Source organism: Megalobrama amblycephala, linkage group LG3 (genome assembly GCF_018812025.1).
Source record: "Megalobrama amblycephala isolate DHTTF-2021 linkage group LG3, ASM1881202v1, whole genome shotgun sequence".
NCBI lineage: Eukaryota > Metazoa > Chordata > Actinopteri > Cypriniformes > Xenocyprididae > Megalobrama > Megalobrama amblycephala.
Window position 1 is genome coordinate 62,329,977 of NC_063046.1, and position 21,642 is coordinate 62,351,618.

The following is a 21,642-nucleotide window of genomic DNA, read 5'->3' on the forward strand; positions in this document are numbered from 1 at the left end:
TAGGGAAATTTACATCCCACTCAAATTGATGTTTTTGTTCTAAAAGAAAAGGTTAATTTCACTCAGAGCGTTGCATTTCAGAAGATGCTAGGTCTAATGAGTTCAGCATCTCTGGCTCTGCAGCTGGGCTTGCTTCATATGACATCATATATGATATCACATCAGGTCCTCCCGCATCATTAAATGTTTTGTTAAGTGGCATGTCAATAATTATAATTGTATTTTTGTTTTGTTTGTAATAAAAATGACTGGAGTTTGCAGTGGAGACATTAAGTTCATCATTCAAAAGACAGAGTTCCCTTTCGAAAGTCCCTGTTCTCAGGGAACCATGATTACATACGTAACCTGAGATGTTTTGTTTTGTTACACTACAAATTTGCATCACAGTAGGTGTTTTTCAAAACGTTACATTTCCCACCTGATGGAAAGGTACCTGTTGAGATTAAATGTTTGGCAGTTGGTTCCTTTAAATAACATCCTCTTACAAGGCTACACGTTTGTCATTGAATCTGTCTATTACAGACAATACATTGTTCTGTTGCGGTGGTTCTCAGCTGTGGTCACTCAGTGCGCTGAGATTATCCATATTTTGATTTCATCTCCACTAGCGCATGCAATAATGACAACTTAAAGTATAATGTCTCTAGCATCATGCCTTGAATATTATTAAAACATGCCAGTGCATTGACTCAGCTGCACACTGAGTCCGTCATTCACTTCAAGTATCCAAGTCATTATTTAGGCCCTTGTTCGTAGAGGGTGTTGTCATAGAGGCCCTTGTTCATGCTTGATCAACTGGACTACAGTTCAGAACCAAAAATCTTTGACAACAGTACTCTGCTGGTAATAAAATTTTTGTCATTTTTAAAAGATGTACTGTTTGAAATTCTTATATTTTGGATGGAAAAGAGTGGTTTTGCCTCAGTAAACATAGTTCTACTGTGGAATGTGTAGTCAAAGCACAGTAACCACAACACTTGCCATGCGTTAAATAACTTTTTGTAATGTAATTGTCTTGCAGTTACTTCAGATTACACTCCTCCATCTCCTTCTCCCACAACAACTCTTTTGCTCTCTTTCTTTCTGTTGTTCATCATGGCATATTTTTAAAACTCAGAATCAAATGTTGACTAATTCTGTCAGAAAGCTGAACTGGAACTCAAAGTTCCCAATGCTGATCTTGAAGAAGCTGTCGGGGAGGCTGAACAAGTCCTTCGGAGATTCAACCCTTCACAGGTAATGTTGAACACATTTAGTTATGACTGATTTGCTTTACTGAATGTATCCTTATTTTATACGTTACTAATTTTCCTTAAAGTCCTTCCTCTCATACAGTTTGGTCACAGATCAATCATCAACTCATCATGTGTATATTCCTCTGTTCTTTTTTGCTGTTTTTTTGTTTGTTTGTTTGTTTTAGCTGAAAAAGAAGACCAAAAGAAGGCCTATCAAAGTGATGTTTGTGGAGAGGGATGAATTTGGCCATCTTGTGTGTTTACGGACAAAAAGCTGCAAAGGCAATCATTTCCAATGGTATGTTTCTGATGGTCTTAAAGAATTAGTTCACCCAAAAATGAAAATAATGTCATTAATTACTCACCCTCATGTCGTTCCACACCCGTAAGACCTTTGTTCATCTTCAGAACACAAATTAAGATATTTTTGATTAAATCCGATGGCTCTGTGAGGCCTGAGCAATGACATTTCCTCTCTCAAGATCCATTAATGTACTAAAAACATATTTAAATCAGGTCATGTGAGTACAGTGGTTCAATATTAATATTATAAAGCCATGAGAATATTTTTGGTGCGCCAAAAAACAAAACAAAATAACGACTTATTTAGTGATGGCCGATTTTAAAACACTGCTTCATGAAGCTTCGCAGCATAATGAATCTTTTGTGTCGAATCATGATTCAGATCGTGTCAAACCGCAAAACTGCTGAAATCACATGACTTTGGCGATCCCAACCGCTAATTCGACAGAAAAGATTCATAACGCTCCGAAGCTTCATGAAGCAGTGTTTTGAAATCGGCCATCACTATATAAGTCGTTTTTTTGGCGCACCAAAAATATTCTCGTCTCTTTATAATATTAATATTGAACCACTGTACTCACATGAACTGATTTAAATATGTTTTTAGTACATTAATGGATCTTGAGAGAGGAAATGTCATTGCTGGTTATGCAGGCCTCACTGAGCCATCGGATTTCATCAAAAATATCTTAATTTGTGTTCTGAAGATGAACGAAGGTCTTACGGGTGTGGAACGACACGAGGGAGAGTAATTAATGACATTATTTTCATTTTTGGGTGAACTAACCCTTTAACCCTTGATTGAACATGTCTGCAGTTACATTTTTCACAACATTTGATGTTTCTTAAACTTTGTTTTTATCAGTAAGAACACCCAACACAGTGTCATGTTGAAGTAATAATAACTGATACAATTTACAAAGTCTGCAAAATTAATTACTTTCTTAATGTATATGTTTAAAGAACAATAGTAATCAAACATGCACTGTAAAAACTGAATGTGGGTGTAAGTTGGATTGCTATAACTATTTTAGTCGAATTACTTTGTCTTCCTGCTTTCCAAATTGTAGCGCATTATTGTACACTCTTTCAACTTAAACACGTAGAAATTCACAACTACTCAAATGTCTCACTTTCAGTCAACGTAGTATAATTTCCCTTTAAAGGGGCTCTATGTAGGAATGACATCCAGTGTTCAAAATAGGTACTGCAGTCCAAATTCAAAATATTGTTTGGCCCGCCCCCTCATTCAAAGACGCGGGTTGCCAGCTTTTACAGCATATGGTTGCCAGCAGCAACAGGGAGCGCAATTGACAATGAAAGCTGAGGAGACTTAAACACTGTAAGCTGATGAGTTGATTTATCTGTTTTGATATGCTGTTGTTCATAGAGATATGTATTTATTTATTGGATTTACAGGCTTTTTAGTAGAGCACCGATTGCAATTTTCTTGCCGATTCCAATTTTCTTTCTAAGAACTATAAATGACAACATATACAAACAAAAATCTACTTTTCTTCAATGCAGAGTTTTATTTTCATTAAAAAAAAAAAAAAATTAATTGACTTCTGTCTCTGTTTGAGACTGAGCGTGGCTTGTTCGCTTCACTAATATAGATCAGTAGTGTGCGCGCTTTTGGTGTGACCACGAAACCTGCGGGAATTACTAAAATTTAAGCGCAATACAAGCACTACTTAACCGGAGCGAATGAGACGAGTGAGAGAGAGGAGACGCCCGCGCGGGTGTGTGTCACTTCACCGTGACAAAGAAGAGAGCGAGAATGCGCAGCTTATGGTGCGTTCAAGTCCTCCTGGGAAGTTCGTATTTACGAGGTGGGAAGTCGTGTGTACGACGGTAGGTGCGTTCAAGTCACTTTCGTCGGAGTATGATGGCGGTGTGCCTTCTCTAAATTAATTACACAAAATAACAACACTTCTGCTTCTAGAAAATGTAAAGCAAAGAATGTGCATTAGTTGTATGTTGCTTTTTTATGTTTTTTAATTCATTTATGAAGCCATTGTAAACTTTATTGTTACATATTACATTTTTACATTGCGATGCTTTCGTATTTTTTGCTGGTAATCAGCTTACTTAGTGTAAATAAAAGCCTGACAATGTCACTGCTAAATACATGTAAGTATTGTGGTATTTCACTATGTTTCTGACTGACACGCCCCCAACTCGTACAGATCGGAGCTTAAAGAAAATTACGAGCTTCCCACTGGTATCTACGACATTGTGGTGGCGTTCATGTCGGTTCTGCTCGTAAATACGATCTTTCCGACATGACTTGAACGCACCATCGTTGCCTGATTCTCTGACCCAGTTTGTTTGCTGGTTTCCATGGCTGCAATACGCGGTGTTTTCCGCCAACTGGCAACCTGTGATGTCGAAATACTATAGAGGGTATGCACGTGACGTCACGACTGCGGTCACGGCCACTGAGTGGCAAAAGACTGAAGGGGCTCGCACACCGGACGCGAAGCTCAGCGCCTCGCCACGTCTTTAAAATGCGTTCGAATTTGAAAGACGTGTCGCGGCACTGAGCTTCGCGTCCGGTGTGCGAGCCTCTTGAGCAGCAGCATTGGTTTTCGCCGTGAATGTCGCGAAAAACACACAAAACACATCCAAAACGGGAAAGAGCTTTGTGATTGACTACAAACAGCTTTGATACAAACCCTGAGGTATACATTTAAAAACTGCAGAAAGCAACAGGGAAAAAAGCAAATGGATATCTGCATTTCACAGAAACAGCTCGTCTCCAGGCAGAGAAACATGTTTTAGTTATCATTTTGTGTCAAATTGTTGGATTTTGAGGTAAAATCATACCGTATATATTGTATTGTTATATATTAGTTTGACAACTCATCAATTAATTATTTTCCATCTTATATTCTGCATAATTGGCTGTTTTTAAATAAACAACACTGACACAAACTATACTATAAAACTATATATGTTTTAGGGCTGGACAATATGACGATATAACATTGATATAAGTGATTACGCGGATTTAAACGTACCTATATTGTAGTTATATAAAATATTCACAGGCAGATTTGCTTTATGTGTCTCCCCGCCGTCGAAATCGGGCACATATAAATGTCAGGAAACACGACTCCAGGCTGCATGTCAATATCCATGGATTAGGTTTATTTGACAAGTTGTAAGGAACACATTCAATTCCAACCTTTAGTGTAATTTGTTAGTTTTACTCGCGTTTTCGCAGTTTCCCCTGTTAAATCCAGTCACGCAGCAGGTTCTTTTGCCACTCAGTCCAGCTGAGGGAGCGCGCTTTCGGCGGGAAAGTGACGTCGATGCATACCCTCTATTGCAGTGGTTCTCAAACTTTTTTCCCAGTGGGCCGCACAATGGTCCAAGTGCAAGTCTCACGGTCCGCATATAATTTACATATGACGTCACCAATGCAAACCAATCAGATTTAATGTTATGGTATTAGCAGATAATACTATTATTATACTTAGATGTTGCACACAATAAATAACAAATAAAAACTAACTTACTGACATTAGCTTTACAATAATAATCAGTAATGCTCAATGAACACACAAACTGTAGGCTATATACAATCACTTTAAGTTGCTATTTAATTCTGTATGACTTTATGACTCTTCAATATCATCGCAATAGTCACCAAACAATCACATAAACGCCTTAATAAGCAAATATTACTCAGCTCTTTTTACAAACAACAATGAGTGCACTGTAGGCTAATTACAATCTCTGACGATATCAAGCTTTCTGTCATGTCGCAATCCCTCGCGCAGCATCGGATCCGCTAGCGCGCGGCCGAGTTGGGCTCATCCAGCCGCGGGTGCGCTGATGCGGTTATTTTTACTGATTTAAAATACATCAATCAAACACATCGAATTCACAGTTCATTCTTTTGAAATTGTAGGCTTTGCTTATCAAGTAGGCTACTTTACTACAGAGCAAACAGGAAGGCTGCCCATCTCGCTCATTAACAGCAAACTGATTCTTCCATTCTTCTTACCTTTACTGCTGATGCTGCGACTCTTCTTGTTTGCTTGTGTTCCTTCATTTTATCTTCCACATTTAGTTTTTCTCCTTTAATAACAAATTTGACCATTTTGAGGCTTAAATTTACAAAAATTAATGGCTACTGTTTGAACTCTTCCTAAGCGCACACTTGTGTTTGTTTCGTTAACTGAGTGATTGCGTCATTAGCCTACATTGGCTGATGTCTGAAAATAATAAATGCTCACCAAAATTATTTTATATGACAAATAAAGCATTATAGCTCATTTATATTTTTTTAATTCACTTTAATTTAAATTTTAAAACAAAAATAAATTGTATGCTACTTTTTTTTTATTATTATTATTATTATTGTGGTCGGCATATCGCGGGCCGCATTTACATTTGTGACGGGCCGCAGGTTGAGAACCACTGCTCCACACCCATTCAAGCGCTTACTGCGCGTGAAGTGTCGCGTCGCGCAACTCGCGAAATCAAAAGTAGCCTATATGCTCACTGGATGTCATGGCAACTGAATCACGGAGGAAAACTTTAAATATCTCGCCTTCGCTTTAATTTCGGACCATCTCCAAAAAGACATAAAACACTAAACAAATGATTTTGACATGCGTTTATCAAAGTAGGAAATCCAGACTTTTAATCCCTTACACACAATTACTGCTGTTGAAATACGAAATGGAGGCGGGTCCGGATTGAATCCCCTCCGGGTCCGGATCCGGACCGGAGTCCGGACTTTGAGAAGTGCTGCTCTATTGGATAAACTGCAGCACACGGTTTCACAGAGACCAAAACAAAAACAGACATTCCGACACAGAACGCACATTTTCAAAGTAGAATATCTGGCTGTAGCATTGTTTTTCTGAGAAACAAGTAGGTGAACTTATCATGTTTCCTAAATATCTGCAAACATATTAGGGTATTTTTATGCCTTATTAAAGTAAAATTCTTACATAGAGCCCCTTTAAGGTTTTTTTCTGACGTCATGACGCACGAGCCTGTCCTGAAAATAGCGAGTCGGCGGCCATTTTCTTTTCCCCGGACTCGGATGAATTAAGGTAGGTTGGAAAGTTGTTTTTATTAATATACTCTATAATACAAAGGTTGAACGTGTTTTATTTGTTTATGAGTTAATTAATATAGTTTGTGAACATGAATAGTAATGAAATCGTGACTAACCGAATTTTTGAATTTGCGCGGTCTTTTACAGTGTACAGGTTAGCGAAAACTGAATATTTTCTATACAAGATGTTGCATTTACTCGTTTTTTAATAGAAATGTATTCAGTTTGGACCTTGAGAGTATGTTTATAAATCATTTTAAAATAAATGTCTCCTTTACCGTGTATGCAGCGCGTGATGTTTGCTGCGGGCGGGAAGTGCGCGGGGAGCGGGAGGGATGCTCGAGGCTGAGGCCAGGATTCTCGCATTACAATTAAGGTAACTGTTACTGAGTTTAGTTTTTAAAGTAATGTTTGTCAGTTCTTTTATTTGTCTTTGTCACGTTAGGTCTGATTTATACAAGATGATGCATTTACTCATTTTTTCATTTAGTTTGGACCTTGGAAGTAAGTTTATAAATAATGTTAAAATAAATGCCGTGTATGCAGCGGGTGATATTTGAAATGCTGCGGACGGGAAGTGCGCGGGGAGCGGGAGAAAACGCTCGAGTCGAGACTGAGGGAATTCTCGCATTATAATATTTAGATTAGTTTTTAAAGTAATATTTGTCTGTGTCACGTCAGTTCTGATTTATTCATCTATTTTTTTCGACCAAAATGATGAAGAAAGTCTGTAAGTAAAGACAAGGTTTTGCTTCGTCCAGGAGAAAAAAAAATAAATAAATAATAATAAAAAAAAAAAAATATATATATATATATATATATATATATATATATATATATATATATATATATATAATTTTAGTAAAAATAGCAGAGTATTTACACAACTAATTAATTACTCTGCACTTTGCAATACATGGTAAATAATTTCTATAAAAACGGCTATAATTGTTAATAGATAATATGAATTACTAATGTTAGACATGTTTGAGTAAAATCCATCTAATGCTGTCTACTGACTTAGCAAACTTTAGACTTGGAATTATCCAACCAAAATGTTTATCAACTTACTCTCAAATGCATATGACTTTTGTTTTTCTGAAAATATATGTTCTGTATTATTATTATTATTATTATTTTATTTTATTTTATTTTATTATTATTATTTATTTATTTTATTTTTTTGCCTGTATATATTTTTTTTGACTCTCAAAGTGACTGTAGTCATTGACTTGCATTATATGAATCACAGAGGATCACAGTTCCAGCTAAAGATCTTCTTTACTGCTCTGCTGAAGAAAAAAAGTCACCTACATCCTGGATGGTGAGGGTGAGTAAATTAACAGCTAATTTTCATCCCATTAATCAAGAATGATTAAATATATTAGGATGTAAAACTAATTAATGATTTTTAGATGCATGTTTCATTTTAACCCTCTGGAGTCTGAGGCTGATTTGGGGCTTGGAGAAGTTTTGACATGCCCTGACATTTGTGCTTTTTTCAGTTGTTCATAAACATATTAATGACAAAAGTGTCATTACACTGTATTCAGCACAAACTAGGCTACAATAATATGTGAGGAACATGTATGTACATGTTTGTGTTTTTGAAGGAATAATGTTTATGCGTGGTTATTGAAAAAACAAAAAACTTAAGTCACTGAAATAAGGCCAAAAAAAGTATATTAAATCTGTGTTCACAAGACTTCTGGGTATTGGAGGTTGTAGACTAGAGTTTTTGCTTCAGAATTATGTAAAAATGATGCTGCCTACTCCTTCATATAAAACAATATATTGATTTAGTTTTTGTAAGACACTTTTTGTCAAGAAACACAGTATGCGTGGAGGCGTGAATCATCATGAATAATGGGTGATTCTCACCTGAGAAGACAAACGAATCACATAATAATGACCTGAAATGACTTGCATATTAATGAGGCCTTTCAGTCAGGTAGGCTGTGAAAAAACCCTCTATGATCATGTCTCAGCTCAATTTTAAAAAATGGTATTCTATTATATTCTTTAAAATATAATGTATTTCTGTGATGCAAAGTGTCTGAACAATTATGTTACCTCTATGGCATTTCATATAGGCTTTTAGCTTAAAAGCATGCACATTTGGAGAAATATTGATGGATTCTTATATGTTTATGTCAATATTCTATACTGAGAAGTAATATTTATTCAATATTTATTATCATCACTGAGTGCTGGATACTGTGTTTTCAATTCATACTTGCAGCCGGAGGGCGCTCTCTGTACACCTTTAGTCCACAAATTATTCTAAAGAAGAAGAGGACATTTCAGGAATGGTGTTTTCAATTCATACTTGCAGCCGGAGGGCGCTCTGTACACCTTTAGGCCACAAATTCATATAAAGAAGAAAAGGAACTAGGAACTAACTGCATGTCTTCTAGAGATCGCTAACCATGGCTTTAACATCCAGATAAACACTTTTCAGGACAATAAATACACGATTGAGACAATGCATACAAGTATTGCCTCTGAATTTGCGTCTGAATAGCGCTGGCTCCGTGGGCGTGGCCGCATTAGCGGGTAATGAGCTGAATCTCAGACTTCTGACATGGCTCTCTTTTCATACAGATTACATAAACACAGAATGTTTGTTTTCGATTTGACTTGCATGATTTAAAACCTGACATTTCAACGTGTCTTTAGACATAAGTGTATTTTTTTTTGTGATTAGTATTCATAAGTTCATAAGTTACAGTTCATTTTCTGAGAACTATCAGATTGGACTTCGTTCAGAGGGAGAGGAGAGATCACGCATCATGTTAGTTTTCTTTATTTTACAAAAAGCACAACATTGTGTTTTTACTCTGAGTGTACACAAATAAAAGAAGATATTCTATAGTTTCAATTGATATATTACTTATGTCTCTATGACAAGAAATGACGGAGTATTTTAAGTCTGTTTTGCTGCAATATGAAAAAAATCCTGCAAAACGTGCCGGCGCGTTTTCAGACCTCAGGGAGTTGAATTGCTTTAGAAATATTTTGTCACGGTTCATGAATCCGCTGTCTCATTCTGGTGTCTGTGTGTTCTGTAGTGTGTCACCTGATTGTTTGTGTGGGCGTCGCCGCTGATTATCTGATCAGCGGCAGCTGTTTGCAATTACACCTGCCTATATAACGCCTTGTCTTTCGTCTCATGTTTGTCAGATCGTTGTCTGGAGTCCTGGTGTTGTTGTCTCGTGTTTGCTCGTGTTGTTTGTTCCTTGGACTGGATTTCTCGTCGTTGTTTCCTGTTTCCTGTTTCCTCGTTTGGATTGTTCTCTGGATTTCACCCACGGATTACACGGCACTGTTTCACGGACGCACTTCACCAGTCACCGTTCATCTGGACTCTCATCGCCCATCGAGGTCCCTGCGTCACCACTCTCCTGCTGTGTTCGTTGTGTTATCTGTGACTGACCATCTGTGTGTGAAGCTCTTAATAAAAGAGATTAACTTGCTATTGCATCCGTCATTATTTACGTGACATATTTATTAACATTCATTCAGTTTATACACTGACAGTATTTTCCTCCTTCCAAAAATGTAACATAATTCATTTGCAAAACAATTTGAACAAAGTTTCTAATTTAATGTCATTAACTGAAACTTAAAAAGATCCATTCCATTTACATACCATCTGCCTTTTTGCAAAGTACTCTGTACTGGACTGAACACTTTATGCCCGAAACTATTATACTATTATATATAGGGACAGAAAGCTCTCAGAATAGTAATACCTTTATTATTCTTATGATGAACTAAAGTTTTATGGGTTTGGGTTTGTTTTTAAATGTTCGTAAAACTGTCCAGTTGTTGGTTTGAATATGTATGCCTAGTACGAATGTGTAGTTACATGTATGTCCAGTTGTTGTTTGAGAATCGCTTGGTTCACTTTGATTTGTGCAAGGGTAATCACCTTTAAAGGGTTAGTTCACCCAAAAATGAAAATTCTGTCATTTATTACTCACCCTTGTGTCATTCCACATCCATAAGACCTTCGTTCATCTTTGAAACACAAATGAATATCTTTTTGATGAATTCTGAGAGCTTTCTGTCCCTTTATAGAGATCCAACGCAACTACCACTTTCAAGGTCCAGAAAGGTAAGAAAGACATCATTAAAGTAATCCATGCGACTCCAGTGGTTTAACCTCAGTTTTATGAAGTGTCACAAGTGCTTTGTGCAACAACAAAAAAATAATAATTTACTACTTTATTTACAAAATATTGATCTGCAGCACGTATTCACAAGAGCACCACGACGCATGCATTTTGTGTTCGCACAAGAGTTGATGTTGCGTGAATGTGCTTAGGATAATATTTTGTAAATAAAGTAGTAAATTATGTTTTTTATAACTCATAAAACTCATAAAACTGAGGTTAAACCACTGGAGTCACATGGATTACTTTAATGATGTCTTACCTTTCTGGACCTTGAAAGTGGTAGTTGGGTTGGATCTCTATAAAGGGACAGAAAGCTCTCAGAATTCATCAAAAAGATATTCATTTGTGTTTCAAAGATGAACGAAGGTCTTATGGATGTGGAATGACACAAGGGTGAGTAATAAATGACAGAATTTTCATTTTTGGGTGAACTAACCCTTTAAAGGTGATTACCCTTGCACAAATCAAAGTGAACCAAGCGATTCTCAAACAACTGGACATCCATATTCGTACTAGACCAGGGCTCTACAGTGCCCCCATTTCACTCGCATTTGCTCCTAAAAATAACTGCGTGCGACTGTGAAAAAATATTTAGGCGCACTGGTGCGAATGATCCGATCAATTATCATGAATAGATCTACAATCGGAATTAAAAACTCCCAGAATGCATCTAAACTGAACAACAGTTATGTTTCGTACTGCAATCGGTTGCTTTTGATGCATGAATTCAAACACTTTGCTTCAGTAAGCAGAACAAGTGCAAAAGACGTGCGCTCCAGACAACACTTCAAAGATCTTTTACAAGGTGCAACCGGTGTGACGCAGCCATGCGCACTTACCAGACCGCTGTTTCTTTGCAGCCAAATTAATTGTAAATACTACATTTGGATTACCATAATCAAGGTCGGAAATTAACGGGGGCTTGGGGCAAATATGCCTCCAAAAAATGATTTAAAAAAACACGCCCGTTATGAATGCCCGTGCGGAAATATTACTTTCACTTTTAAAATAGAGGCAATTCGAAGGCGGCAATTGCTTGAATGGTGGGTGGGTTCATTATTATTCTTAATGAAAACACAACAACAAAACAGTACAATGACAAACTCGCTTAAATATGCGCTTTTACATTTCGCTTGTCAACCAAATTTTCCTCCCTCGTCTTGTCATTTAAAAAACTTAGGCGAAATGGGTGAAGTGACTTGAAATCTGATTCCTGCTGCTTTTGTGCTCATACTCAATACTGTCAAGTGCTCCTAAAGAAAAATTTTACCGTAGAGCCCTGTAGACATACACATACAAACCAACAACTGGACAGTCTTACAAACATTCAACAATTGAAACATCGACATTCTTTCAAACACGGACTAGACATATGTACATTCAAACATGATTACTGCAAGTTCACTGTAGTCTACTGAAAAAAGTTTTAATTTTGGTGACATATTGTGCTGATCAAGCAGCAAGAATACTTTCTGGAACACCTCAAAAATAAATCGAAGGGGTTTCGGATAAGCCAAGCTGATGATGTATATCATACCCAGAAGCAGGGTGTGCAAGTCTGTTGATTCAACTTTAAGTCCCTCAATCACAATGTCAGCAGGTGGTTCATGAAGTTCTCCACCCTCCTTCCGAATAATGAACACTGCCATGGTGAGCTGCTCCTCATAATCATCTGTCTGGTTATCTTAAAATTGTGGAGAAAAAAAAGGTCCCATTGCCTTTTGCCAGCATAACTACAAAATACACAAATTTAGACTTTTTTTTTCAGAAACTAAATCAAAATAGATTATTACGTTCAACTCAGAAGGTACTCCTTGATGAGGTCTTCAGGATTTTCTCCCAGGAAAAAGATAAGGGCCTACAGGACACACTCTTCTCAAGTGAATGTTTTCAGTCTGTGATAAAGCAACTGTGATTATTTTTCTTATTTTAAAAAAAGCTGAATAATCTGTAATAATCGGATTTTGCAGATTTAATTTAGTCTTAACTCCCTGAGGTCTGAAAACGCGCCGGCACGTTTTGCAGGATTTTTTTCATATTGCAGCAAAACAGACTTAAAATACTCCGTCATATCTTGTCATAGAGACATAAGGAATATATCAATTGAAACTATAGAATGTCTTCTTTTATTTGTGTACACTCAGAGTAAAAACACAATGTTGTGCTTTTTGTAAAATAAAGAAAACTAACATGATGCGTGATCTCTCCTCTCCCTCTGAACGAAGTCCAATCTGATAGTTCTCAGAAAATGAACTGTAACTTATGAATACTAATGACAAAAAAAATACACTTATGTCTAAAGACACGTTGAAATGTCAGGTTTTAAATCATGCAAGTCAAATCAAAAACAAACATTCTGTGTTTATGTAATCTGTATGAAAAGAGAGCCATGTCAGAAGTCTGAGATTCAGCTCATTACCTGCTAATGCGGCCACGCCCACGGAGTTTGTGGACTAAATAATTTGTGGACTAAAGGTGTACAGAGAGCGCCCTCCGGCTGCAAGTATGAATTGAAAAAACAGTATTCAGCACTCATAGTGATGACAATAAATATTACTTCTCAGTATAGAAAATTGACATAAATATATAAGAATCCATCAATATTTCTCCAAATGTGCATGCTTTTAAGCTAAAAGCCTATATGAAATGCCATAGAGGTAACATAATTGTTCAGACACTTTGCATCACAGAAATACATTATATTTTAAAGTATATAATAGAATACCATTATTTTAAATTGTAATAATATTTCACAGTATTGCTGTTTATGATGAGCTGAGACATTATTACAGAGGGTTTTTTTCACAGCCTACCTGACTGAAAGGCCTCATTAATATGCAAGTCATTTCAGGTCATTACTATGTGATTCTTTTGTCTTCTCAGGTGAGAATCACCCATTATTCATGCAGATTCATGCCTCCATGCATACTGTGTTTCTTGACAAAAAGTGTCTTACAAAAACTAAATCAATATATTGTTTTATATGAAGGAGTAGGCAGCATAATTGTTACATAATTCTGAAGCAAAAACTCTAGTTTACAACCTCCAATACCCAAAAGTCTTGTGAACACAGATTTAATATACTTTTTTTGGCCTTATTTCAGTGACTTAAGTTTTTTGTTTTTTCAATAACCACGCATAAACATTATTCCTTCAAAAACACAAACATGTACATACATGTTCCTCACATATTATTGTAGCCTAGTTTGTGCTGAATACAGTGTAATGACACTTTTGTCATTAATATGTTTATGAACAACTGAAAAAAGCACAAATGTCAGGGCATGTCAAAACTTCTCCAAGCCCCAAATCAGCCTCAGACTCCAGAAGGTTAAGTCTTGTGATGATTTATTGCATTTTCAGGAAAAAATATTTCACAACTAATGAAAAGATGGTATTTTAATGCAATATGTTTTAAATAGATTTTTTTTTACTTGTCGGCAATTAAAAAAACAAATGATTTGGGAAAAATTTACATTTAAGTTGGAATGCAGTAAAATTAAGTTGGTCTAATGTAAATAATAGGATTGAGAAAACTCAAATAATATAAGTGTGATTGACCTAATCAAATTAAGTTGATATAAAGTAATAAATTTAAGTTGAGAAAAAAAAAGTAATAAATTAAGTTCAGAAAACTTAATTTATTTAGGTGTTACCAATTTAAATAATTTCTTTAAGTTGATCCAACTGATAGCTTTTTACAGTGTAATTTCTCCTAATTAAAATCAAAGATGTTCATCAATGGTTGTATATCAAGAGCAGGGACACGTTTGTGTGCATTTTGTTTTGTGATTTCACCGGAAAGAATAGAAACCTCCGCACTGGCATTAAGTGATAGACTGACATGCGCTTTCCTGTAGCTCAGTGGTTAGAGCATGGCACTAGCAATGCCAAGGTCATGGGTTCGATCCCAGGCATTGCACATACTGAGATACAAAATGTACAGTATAATGCAATGTAAGTCGCTTTGGATAAAAGCGTCTGCCAAATGCATAAATGTCTAATAAATGGCTTGTGTGAAGACTGCACGAGCCGAAATAAAACGTTCCGCCTGATTTACATTTAGTCATTTAGCAGACGCTTTTATCCAAAGCGACTTACAAATGAGAAAAAACAGCGACAACGAACACTCAGCATGATCAAAAACAACACATTCCTGCTCCAGATCGCCTCTTTTTTAACACAAATTAATGTCAACTCTATACGTTTAATTTGCATTAGGTATATCTGTTGAGAAGGATTTTTCAAAAAAGTGGTGGGGACAATATCGACCCTGGCAAAATGTGGTGGGGACATCACATGTCCCACCCGCAAATTACCCCTGTCACATAACTATTCATCTACAAAAACTCTGCGTTCAGTCACTTGTAAAGAGTTCCAGTCATCGATTTCTAGATCCTCTGAGGCACTTATTGCCACCAGCAGATCCTTTATGTCGTCTAATCCAGATAACAGAGCATCGCCAAACCAAACATTCCCTTATATTTCATCTGTAAATGAAAGCAGTGCGTTTTTAACTTGATCAAGTCCTACAGCCTACAGTCATATTCGTTTCCAATCTTTCAGTTCACTTTGCCAGACCTAAGTAATTCATCAGAAAACATTAGCCAATTAGCGCCAAGCACCGCCCACTGTCTGTCGATTGACATTTGTGAAATTTCCTCTCTTATTATGAAAAGAATCTTTGAAAATCGTGCTTTGGAAATACATGATTTGTCAATTAGGCGTCATTCGTAAATGCAGCATATTATTATTAAAAAAAAATAGATATTTAAACAATAATAGTGTGTGAAAGAGGATATTGTGAAATATATTAAACAATAAATGTTGTGTTTTCGTGGTATTTAAATAAATGAATACATTTATTTAATGATTTATTTAATTAATAATTAATTAAATTAATTATTTAATAATTATTAAATTATTTCAGAATAAACTGATATATTTAATTGTTCTTTTATTGAATTCATTATTTATTTAATTATTTAATTTTGAGTAATTTGGTCCTCCATAGCCATGATCGGAGCTGTTTGTTGTGTGTCGTGGGTTTCGTGATAACGGAGATGGAATGTAAACGCATAATCTACAAGACTGAAAGAGCAAAAAGTGGAGCTAAGAGATGAAATCTCCTATGACAACTTTCAGTATCGAGGCGGAGAAAAGAACACAACCCTGCAGACAACAGGTAAGTGCCGTTATCACTGTTTTCCATGTTCGTTTTCCAATGATGAGTGGAACAAAGTTTACCAACATGCAATTTTACTGATTCTTGAAGGGTAAAGTTGTCAAGGTTACAGTTCACAATAGCTCCTGGGTGGATCGACTTGAATAAACTTACAGAGAACAACGGAGAATCTTCCTTTTTGCATGACACAGCGAGAGAATATTTTCATCACACGAGCACGCTTGGTCTGAACTACATTACCCATGAAGCATTTCGCTAAGGACTTACAACACCCGTAAATAGTGGTCTTAAAGCGATATCTCTTATTTCCCCTCTCCCGCAACACTACCCCCACTCTGGATGGTGATTAAACTTAACACCACTCCAGCACCATAACAGGACTGGTACAAAATACATCACCACACATATTAACAAAGATATTACCATGGATTCACAGAGTTAATAGAAGGCAGAAATACATTCAACATAATGTCTACCCATATTTCTCTTTCCTTTTCTCCATTTTTTTTTTTCAACAGTCCATATACAGCTCCATTACCAAAGCATACAGTCCATTCAAGCAACTCTGCTCAACGGAAGCACTAGCCAGCATTTCCGACCCCACGTGACGGGGTAAACAGTCCATAAAGTAGAAGGATAGCACGGTGCTGGGAGGGGTTTAAGAGTTGCTTTGTAAAGTGGTCCTTACTTGAGTAAATCAGTCCAAGCAGCACTAGTGAGGTAGTTATGTGACAGGCTTCACTCCCTACTACTGGCCTGCAGAAGGAAAGAAGTTAACAACAGCCGCAGCATACAAACAAAATAAGTTAGGCTTAGTTAAACCTATACTGGCTTGTTTTCTTAACAACAAAATCCACCCAGGTTACAAAAGGAACACATATAAAGAATACTTTCCACAGATGACATGCATCATTATTTTTTTTTTATTTATTTTTTTACCAACAGTAGAACAATAACAAACTGTCAACAGAGTGTTCTTCTTGCTTTTTTTTTTTTTTTTTTCAAGTCATTAATAGTCAATTAGTCCAGTCCCCAAACCTCCTCTGAGGTCTCCTGACTCGTTGCGGCCTACCCCTCATTTGGCCGTTAACGGTCCCTGCTGAATCCTGTTGCACCGTGCTACCTTCACTCCACTGAACATCCTTTGGGTCCTGCTCTAACATAGACACACCGGTGTCATCCAGGGAAGGCATACTGTCTGTGCCGCTGTAATTTTCCTCTGTGAAGAGACCAGACAGATCCAAGTCAAGTTCAGCTCCATCGGCTTCCAGGTTTGGGGCAGGAACTTCCTGCAGTTGCCAAACTTCTGAGTCTTTAAACACCCAGCTGTTCTCCAGGGGTTGCCGGGAATGGTAAGGTTTGAGCTTATCATGGTGAACAACTTTTACTTTGGCCCTTGGGCTTCTCTGGATCCGGTAGACTAAATCGTCCAGGTGCCCCAGGATAAAGTAAGGTCCATCATAATTGGGGAGAAACTTCCTGATCTTGTTTTTTACTCATTTAGTTCCTTTTACAAGGTACCACACTGCATCACCGACCTTGTAGTGTGTCCTGGCAGCTCTTTTATCATAATGCTTTTTAGCACGCTCCACAGATTGGCCTAATGCATCCCTTGCGACTCGATGTGCCAACTCCAACCTTTCTCTCATCTGAACCACATATTGTGGGAATGTTTTAGTCAGTGTGTCGTCGGGGGGCTTCCCTGCGACCAGGTCAATGGGCTCTGTTATCTCCCGCCCAAAGAGCATCATGTTTGGGGTGAAACCAGTGGAACTGTGCTTTGTCGCTCGATAAGCCATCACAGCATAAGGGACCATGAGGTCCCAATCCCAATGGCATCGCTCCGAAGTTGTGGCTAGGATCTTCTGTAGAGTGGCGTTGAAGCGCTTGACCTGCCCATCCGACTGAGGCCGGAAAGGTGTTGTACGGGTCTTGTCAATGTCTAGCAATTCACACATTGTTTGGAAGACCTCTGATTCAAAATTGGTTCCTTGGTCACTATGGAGTGTAAAAGGTGCTCCATAACGGCAGACCCATTCAGCGACTATAACCTCTGCTACAGTGACAGCCTGGTCATTGGGCAGGGGGTAAGCTTCCACCCACTTGGTGAAATAATCTTGCACCACAAGAATGTAACGATTGAAACGTTCTGTTTCATTCATGGGGCCCATCAAATTGACAGCAATCCTTTCCAAAGGGCTTGGGGCCTCTTTAGTGGTCGAGCCTTGGCAGCACAACTGGTACATGTGTGACACCAGAGTGAAACGTCTTCTCGCATCTTGTACCAATAATACCTTGTCTGCAGCCGGAACAGCATACGTTCCACACCAAAATGTCCACCCACTGGCCCCTCGTGCATCTGGTGCATGACATCTTCCCGGAAAACTCGTGGCAGAATAATCTGGGGGTAAAACTCAGGGCCCTCCGTCGGGTAGAAGCGTCTTACCAGAATGCCATCCTTTAGGTAGAGTCTCTGCCACTGGCTCCAGTAGGCCTTTGTTGCCGGCCCGCAGGGTGACACATCTTCCCAGGAGGGTCGCTCCTCACCACTCTCCATCCACCTTTTAATGGGAGAAATATCAGAGTCAGCAGCTTGGGCACAGCACAGTTCCTCAGTGGTCCACCCAACGAATGGAGCAGCGCTTGTGGTAAGGATGGGTTGTACTACCCCCACTAGACAGGACTGCGGAGTAACAGTTCCAGATGCATTATTTTCAGGTCCATTGAAGAGGTCACACTGGATGGCCCTGTGTTGGATCTGGGGACAACTTAAGGAGGATTCTTCAAGGTTGCAGGAGCAAGTTGAACGGCATGGCCTACGGGACAGCACGTCCGCATTTCCGTGATAGCGCCCAGGACGATGCACAACCCTGAAATCATACTCCCCCAGCTTCTCAAGCCACCGGGCTAACTGTCCTTCTGGTTCCTTCATTCTTATTAGCCACTGTAGGCTGCTATGGTCTGTGCGCACTGTAAAATGTTTGCCCAGCAGGTATTGATGGAACCGTGCTGTGAACTCCACCACTGCCAGCAGCTCCCTCCGAGTGGTGCAATAATTCTGTTCAGTTGGAGTCAAACTCCGACTACCATATGCCAGTACACGTTCCCCACCCTGTTGGAGTTGGGACAACACAGCCCCGATTCCAAAGTTGCTGGCATCGGTGTCAAGAATGAGATCACCACTGTCCATAGGGTAACCCAGAATAGGGGCAGTGGTGAGTAGCTCCTTCAGCTTATCAAAGGCCAACTGACACTCTGGAGTCCAGTGGAATCGAGCATGTTTCCTGAGAAGGTCGTGAAGAGGTTTGGCAACTGTGGCGAAGTCTTTGACAAATCGCCGGTAGTAGGATGCGAGACCTACAAATTGTCGGACCTCATTAACATTTGTGGGCTGTGGCCACTGCTGAATTTTCTGCACTTTTTGGGGGTCGGTGGTAATACCCCACTCTGAGACTGTGTCCTAGGTAGGCCACCTGGCGGCGGAAGAGACAACAATTGGTTGGTTTTAGTTTTAGGTTGGCTTGACGCAGCCTCTCGAACACTTGTGCTAGTCGTTGAAGCATTTCCTTCACATCTCTTCCCAGCACAATGATGTCGTCTAAGTAGACCAGACAGATCTCCCACTGCATTCCAGCTAAGACTCGGTCCATTAAATGCTGGAACGTTGCCGGCGCATTACATAGGCCAAACGGCATCACGTTCCACTCAAATAGCCCCTTCCTGCTGCAGAATGCGGCGGCCTGTCTTGCCCCTGGAGTCAATTCCACTTGCCAGTAGCCTGAGGCTAGGTCTAATGTGCTGAACCATTTCGCCGTTGACAGGGTGTAACGAGGTTAGTAGATATGGGAAGAAGGAGGCGGGAACCGGCGAACATTGAACAAACCTTTAATCTCAAAATAAACAAACAAAACGAAAGTAATGCCGGCAGACCCTCGCGGACGTCTGCCGGCCACACAAACATAATAAAACATAACGTAAAGTCCAGGCCTGGTCCTCTCTCGTCCTTCACTGTAGTCACTTCTCCTTTTATGCTCCCGGAGCTCCTCCGTGAGGGACTCAAGGCCGGTGCGCCTCCCAGGTGAAGCTCATTAACACTCGCGCCACCGGCCTCGCGCCGTTCCCTCACGGCTCTCGCCCGCCCTGGTCGCCACACAGGGTATCGAGGGTATCCTGAATTCGCGGAAGTGGATAAGCATCCTTGATAGTGCGCTCATTCAGAACCCTGTAGTCCACGCACAATCGGTATGTCTGGTCTTTCTTTTGCACCATTACGATGGGTGAAGCCCAGCTGCTATTGCTCGGGGAGGCTAAACCAGCGTTTAGATTTTGCTGAATTTGTTCATCGGCACTTTGCTGTTTTCCAGAGGCCATTCTACGTGGTGGTTGTTTTACAGGTGGACCAGGCCGGGTTTGAATGTCATGCTGCACCAAGTTAGTGCGACCAAGATCTGTGGGGCCTGTAGAGAAGACATCACTGTAGGCATTAAGCAACTCTGCCACTTTGCGCCACTCTGTCTCTTCCAGTTCCATCGTACTCTCTGCATACAAGGACTCCAGATGACTTGGAACAACAGCAGGAAGTGGATCTGAAGGGAGTATTTCAGAGTTTGTGGCCCGAACCACATCAGCGGGCTGGAGAACTCCAGCAATGACTCCCCTTTTCACCTTCACAGCGATGGTGCCTGGGTTATACAATCTGATGGGAATTTGATTACTTGAATGGGCATCAACTACAATTCGTGCCACCATCACCCGGTGCTTCTCCATGAAACCTTTAGTTTGACTCAACAGCACATTGCCCTGCACCTGCTCCCGGAAATGTGCATTGCCTGGCACAATATATTCACGTCCTGCCTCAAGGACAGCTGTGCGTGCTATCCGGACTACATGTGCTCGTGGTTTGTTCCTTGGGTCGAAGTATGGTATCTGCTCACCAAACAATACAATTTTCTTGCTGCCAAAGTCAAGACGTGCTCGTGCTTGCTCCAAGAATGGATGGCCCAAGATGGCTTCCGTGCCCTCAGCTACATCTGCCACAATGAAATTGACACTGACGGTATGGGTTCCGACTTGAATCGGAACGTCGACTTCCCCAAGGACTTCGACATTTATAGGGCTTATTCCCTGCAGAGCATGCACAGTAGAGAGCTTGAGTGGGGGTCTTACATCTGCTTTAATGGTCTCATAGCAGTGTCTGGGTAATACACTCCTCCTGGCCCCGCTGTCTAAAAGAGCACACACCTCCAAGTCGTACAGCAGTGTGTGTATACACATCTCAGGACCACTCCCCTTGACTCTGAGAACTGTAGAGGCAGGTTGGATTTCCGTAACCTGGGGTGGCGCTGGAGCTACACGTTGTAGGTTAAGCCTAGGAGAAGGACAGTTCCGTCTCATGTGGCCGATACCATGGCAGTTGTGACACACAATCTCTTCCCACTTAATTTTTCCCCTCTTGTGAAATTGCGGTGATCTTGGTTTAAACTCTGATTTTAAATGCTTCTGTCTATGCTTAGGAGTCGATGACACTGAACTGTTTTCATCACTTTCACTCTGTTCAGGGCATTCTCGCAGCGCAGCGGCTCTAGCTCTTCGTTCCGTTCTTGTAGCAGACTGCATTAGTTGTGTAACACTAGCGGCTGTTTGACGTGTGGTTTCGTA